Here is a 6,344-nt window from a genome sequence, read left to right as displayed (position 1 = left end):
GGCTGGTCCCCGAAAGTGGGAGGCTGCGCCCTCTCGCGCCGCAGCTCCTTCCCGCGCGGGGACCCACGGGGGTGGGCGGAGTCCCCCGTCGCTCCCTCGGAGCGCCGCGCTCCGTGAAGTTGCAGGCACGCAACAATCCAAGTGGCTGCCGGCTCGCCGTCCGCCCTCGGCGCCCGCCGGGTCTCTGGCTGCCGGGATGAGTTCGGACCCCGGCCTTTATTTTTATAGATATGTATTTATTTATTGGGGCGGAGGAGGGAGCAAAGGGGTGGAGGGAGAGCGGCGAGCAGGTTCTCCGGCCCTCTCGGCTCCATTGGCGTCATCCAGGTGCCGCCGGAGAAAGGGAATCCGGACTGGACACTTGTTGGAAGGTTGTCTCCCCAAATAAATGATTAAGACCATCTCCCTTCTCCACAGAATGAGTGTGCGCGCTCTCTTTCCTTCCTCCAGCTCTTCAGAAGGGGCCAGGTAGTTCATTCTGATAAATAATAGCGGGAGGAGGGGAGCGGAGAGAAAGGATTTCTTAAGTGAGAAAATTGCCAGAACCAAGTGGAGAAAACGCTGAAAAGCAAAAAACTTGCAGTGTAGGTATATTTGCAAGACCCCAGAAACATGACTCGAAATAGAGCTGGACTACTTAACTGGGTACAGGAAGCTCAGCTCTTATGGTCTGGAGCCCATTCACAGGGGTCGCCCTTCATAACAGTAGTATCCAAAACAGGGATGAAGTAGCAGCGAAGATAATTTGATGGTTGGGGGGTCACCACCACATGAGGAGCTGTATGAAAGGGTCTCGGCATCAGGAAGGCTGAGAACCACTGGTCTAGAGTGTCAAGGTCTGAGGTGGGACAGCTGTTACAAGCCAGAAGTAGCCGCACTTCAGAGGGTGGGGGTCCTCACTTGTTACATACCATGCCCAATACCCACGTTGGGGTTTAATTTAAAAGTCAACATTATCGCAAAATTTGGTGAATTTAACAGAAGTTCACCAAATTCTAGAGATTCGGGTTTTAGTAGTAGATTGTGTCCCTAAATGGTACTTTCTGTTTCAAAGTTTTATTCTCAAGATGTTTTATAATAACTCATATTGTTTATTCACTGCAATAGCCCATAAAGATCAGTAGTAGTATACCTAAAGATTTATAGCAGTGAGCATCTTTGCTACGTAGCTTTATGTTGTTAAAAAACAAAAACACACTCATTGCCATTGAGTGCATACGGATTCCTAGAACAGAGCACAACTGACCCTTGGGGTTTCCGAGACCTTAAATCTTTACAGTAGACAATCTCATCTTTCTCCCGAGGAGCAGTTGGTGGGTTCAAACCACAGACCTTTGGAAGCAGATGACTGTCTTCAGAGGGGCTTCTAGGTAAGTTCCAACTACTAACCTTTCAAGTAGTAGCCCAGCACCCAACCATGCCACCCAGGGTCTTCTGGCACTATCATAACCTCACGAAACTCCCTGCCTTTGAATTGGCTCCAACTCATAACAACCCTACAGGACAGGGTAAAACTCATTGTTGCTTGGATTTTCAGAGGCTATAAATCTTTACAGGCACAGGCCTCCTAATGTGTCATACCATCCAGGTCCCCAGCATTAGCATATAGCCAAAACTACCCTCACTGCCATCACGTGCATGCCAACTCACAGCGACCCTCAAAGTCAGGTTAGACCTGCCCCTGTGAGTTTCTGAATGCTAACTCTTTACAACCGACCTTAAAAAGCCCTGTCTTCCAAGGATCTATAAAATTGCTGACCTTGCAGTTAGCAGCCCAACACTTAACCACTAAGCCACCACCGCTCCTAGCATAATTAATCATTTAATTTAAAATTATATGATGCTTTTGTTGGTGTTAAGTATGACTGAGTTGATTTTTTTTCACCCACTGTGACCTAGTGTGACAGTAGAATAGTCCCATAGGGTTTCCCAGCCTGTAATCTTTACGGAAGCAGACTACCACAGCTTTCTGGTAAATTTAAACCGCTAGCAGTCGAGTACTTTATCCACTGTGCCACCAGTGCTTTCTGATTATATGATTGTCTCCCTCGTGCTGCCGTAAGCTCTCTAAGAGCAGGACCCATGCCTTTTCTGCTATTGGGGATATTTCCGGAACTAAGCGCAGGCTAGCTCTAAATGGCACTCAGATACTGGTTGAATATATGAAGGAAGTTAGGAAGTGGGAGGGGAAGGTCATGACTTCGGTTTTGGAAGTGTTGACTTTGAGATCTCTGTGCCCCATCCCAGGAAACGTGGTTGCAAGACCAGTTTCCGAATCCACGATTCCTTTGTTTGACAGATTTAATTTAGACATCCCCAAACAGGGTGTTCTCTGGTTCCTTCTTCCAATTAATAGAACATCATCTGTACTACCATATTTGTTTTGGGTGGGGAGATGGGCACAGCAACAATGTGGCTGAACTGTCCTTTAACTGGGATAAAACACTCCCAAATGTGCTTGACACAATGGATGGATGGATTGTGATAAGAGCTATAAGAGCCCCCAATAAAATTATTTTTAATTAAAAATTTTAAAAATCAAACACTCTCTGAAGCACTTCTTCCCATTAACTTTAAATATGGCTCGTTTTTCTCCAAACCCTGGAACAGTTGTCCTACTAGTTGTCATTAAGTGCCATCAAGTTGATTCCAACTCATAATGAGCTTACACATCATTGCCCCATTTACCCAAAGCTAGATTACCTAATAAGTAAACATGTGATCAGGGCATGAACAAAACAGGAACACCAGTTGTCCAAAGCAAAGATCATGGAGACCAAGTAGGCAGGACATAATGAAAAGCTAGTCTTTCAGTAAAAGGGAACTGGCATAGCACGGAATGAAATTGACACCAACTCCAGGGAGAATGTGCCAGCTGGGAATGAAGTTGACGCAGGATCACCAGAACACCCAGGTACCAGGGTAAGCAATGAGAGCCCTATCACATCAACAACTTCATTCACATCTGTCTCCTTTGGTCTTTCCTATATAATTGCACTTCCTTGTCTTTGTAGGTCTCTTGGAATTAACTTTTTTTCTAATAAATAGGGGTGCTTTGTCAATGTCCAACTCTGGCTACATTCGCCTCCACCCCTCCCATGCCTCCCCCACAACCGTAGGTCCCATCACTGTCTCTGTGGGGTTGCCTATCCTGCCTATCTTGTATAGATAAACACTAAGAAAAAAGAAAGACCATCCAAATAGTCCCAAGTCTAACAGGGATCCAGACACAGAGTAATGAATAGCTCTCTGTTAAATAGAAGGACATGTTATCATCCATCAGTCCAGTCCCCCTTTCTTTCAGGGTTCCATATCCCAGACCCACTTATCTAATAACACATAGGCCCTTTTAGTCTCCAGCAATCGTGTCCGCAAGGCACGCATCCTAAAAATTCCCATTGCTATTTCTGCAGTCAGGGATGGAGCAGTCTAGTGACCCTCTTCCTCATCACACCTTTAGACTTTCAGTGTAGTCCCCTTGTCAGTAACCCCCAGTTCAGATGAGGTGCCAAGTGCTGTCAGTCAGAACCCCAACCCCCAAGTCAGAAGTCTACAGTTGGGATTCCTCGGGGACTTCATGGCTCCCATCACTGGTCTTTTGCTCTCCCCTCTTGGTTTGCCCCCATGTGGGCGGGTCAGACAGACCACTCTCCCTGAACTGCATCCAGAGCGCTGCCCTCTGTCGTGCTGTCACCTAGGGAGAGGATGTCATGTCTGGAACTGAGGCCTGCCCTGTCCTGTTTCTTTTTGGAATATTTACCTTTTTCTTTTCTTACCCTGTAATTTGTGGGTCTGGATTCTTCTCACATTTAAAGCTAGGAAGATAAATTAATAAAGTGGTATAACTTAATAGCTGACAATATAGGAAACATATTTCAGAAACTAGAGCTGTTGTGGTCTACCCAGTATGATTTTCTGAATCAGCACTCCAGGTGACCCCAGGAACAGGCTGAAAATCCAAGTCAACAAGAAAAATGGTTGCATGTGTTGAGCCGTGTCATCAGTCAGTGGAATCAGCAGTCAAAAAATATTTTTTTAAAACATTTTATTAGGGGCTCATACAACTGTTATCCCAATCCATACACACATCACTTGTGTAAAGTGCATTTGTACATCGTTTCTCAAAACATTTTCTCTCCATTTAAACCCCTGACATTAGGTATTTTAAAGGATGTATCTCATTGGTCCAATATGCTGCAAAAGACCTCTTCAAAAATCTTAAAGAGCAAAGGTGTCACTTTGAGGACTAAGGAGCACCTAAATCAAGCTTTGGTATTTTTAATTATGTTATATGCATGTGAAATATGGACGATGAAGAAGGAAGACGGAAAGAGTTCTTCAGGTTGCGTTCCTGTCAACTCAGCCCTTCCCAACCCAAATAGGTCCAATGGGTCCCAGCAGCAAGCTTAAGAGTCCACACACACTTCCCCGCACTTCCGATTAGCTGGCCTTCACACAGTTTCATCAGTCCTAGGCCCCATGGGCTAGGTCATGCTTGTCGGATCAGCATCCATACAACTTTTCAACTTCAGACCAGGCAACTCTTCCTCTTCTCTCTCGTTTCTAGCCTCTGTGGCCCAGGTCAATGGATGCCGATGGAACAAATCCACTCAGCCTGACCATCTCTTCATCGCTGTGTTTCCCCAGCTCCACTCAACCAGCGGACCTCAGTGGTATATTAGAGCTTCCATTCTGAGCACCCTTGTTTGCAAAAGGTTATGGATAGCAGTAATAGCCCCAAAATCCATTTGCAGGGTCCCCCCACATGGATTAAGCCTCCATTGAATTCCTTATGATCATTAACCAAGGAGGTAGATAATCTTGCTCTCAGGCAGAATGCCTTGGAAAATAGATTACTACCATCCTTCTCCGGCCAGTTTAGACTGGGGCTTGTCTGGGTGTGTCCTTGATGGAGGCCACCATTCTGGGGGTCATGCTGTTATTAGATGCCATCTACGTGGTTCCAACCCATAGCGACCTTATGCACAACAGAATGAACCACTGCCCGGTCCTACGCTCTCCTCACAGTACTCTAAAGAGGTCTTGCGCAGCCGACGTACCTAATGCAACTCTTCTGTTGGTCTCTTGACTGCAGCTTCCATGGACATTGAATGTTGATCCAAGTAAGACAAAACCTTTGGCAAGTTCAACCGTTTCTCCATTTATCGTGATGTTACCTATTGGTCCAGTTGTGAGGATTTTGGCCTTCTTTACAGCAAATTGTACGGCTGAAGGCTGAAATCTTCATCAGCAAGTGCTGTGTACCTCTTTTATTGTTCTTATTTAAGTATTAAATAAATGAAATAATAAACTACTTTTCAGTACATCATTTTTTTATACTTAAAATGGTCATTAGTGCAGCAAACTAGTTGTTAAATTATGTGAATCACACCACTGCCTAAAACAGTATTATGAGACTTCCAAGGGAATCTATATATCAATGCAAGGTAGCTAGTTGTTTACAAATTGAGCTGCCAATCATAAGTCAGTGGCTGGAACCAACCAGTCACTCTGCAGCCTTTAAAAGATGTAAAGGTTTGGAAACCCAAAGAGCAGTTCCTCTCTGTCCTGGAGGGTCATTATCAGTTAGAATCAACCGGACGGCAGCAGGCTTTTCTTTTTGGTATGGGAGACGATGCAATATAGACAGAGGCTACAAGCTGAATACTGCAAAGGCAAAATACAGCGTGAGAAGAGTGGAAGATAAAGATGAAATTTGAAGAGGCACATAGATGGAAAGGGTGAGGACAATTTAGAGTGTCAAAAATGTAGACTTATACAGTTTTCCCAAATATTTTGAAGATCTAAAAAATGTTTTTAACTTTTCAGAACACATTTTAATACGTAGACATCAATGGAGAATTCATGTTAGATGTTTCAGCAGTGAGGTGAACTCCAATCCTTTTCATAAGCAACATTCTAACTTTTAAGAGTTTCTATGCACGGAGGGGAGAAGGTCTGCCATTTTATAACAAGGTTGGAATCTTTTCAGTTTCATAAGGGAGTTTAAACTCTGACAGACCCGATTTGTGTTTCAGAACATTTGAATCTCTAATGTACCCAGCTTGCCACCAGATCATGACTTATCGCCACCCTTGAGGACAGAGGGAACTTCTCCTGCAGGTTTCTGAGTGTGAACCTTTGCAGCAACAGAAAGTCTCATGTTTCTCTTGTAGAGCAAGCTGGTAGGCTTGTAGTTAGCAGTCAAATACATAACCCACTATGCTAGCAAGGTTATTTGTTTACTGTACCGTAACTTATTTATGGCCCTTTTGCTTTTATTATTATTTTTTAAAGATCATTTGATTGAGGGCTCTTACAGCTCTTATAACAATGCATACATC

At 44.4% G+C, this 6,344-nt stretch overlaps 1 pseudogene; it reads right to left on the bottom strand.

Annotated features, from left to right (window-relative positions):
* Positions 1-5,592: 5,592 nt before the first annotated feature.
* LOC101642317 overlaps positions 5,593-6,344 on the bottom strand; it is a 2,510-nt pseudogene continuing 1,758 nt past the window's right edge.

Source organism: Echinops telfairi, unplaced genomic scaffold, assembly GCF_000313985.2.
Source record: "Echinops telfairi isolate 266 unplaced genomic scaffold, ASM31398v2 ScPeMD7_18;HRSCAF=68, whole genome shotgun sequence".
NCBI classification, from domain to species: domain Eukaryota; kingdom Metazoa; phylum Chordata; class Mammalia; order Afrosoricida; family Tenrecidae; genus Echinops; species Echinops telfairi.
Note: the sequence above shows the minus strand (reverse complement) of the source record. Positions and strands in the feature narration are given on the sequence as shown.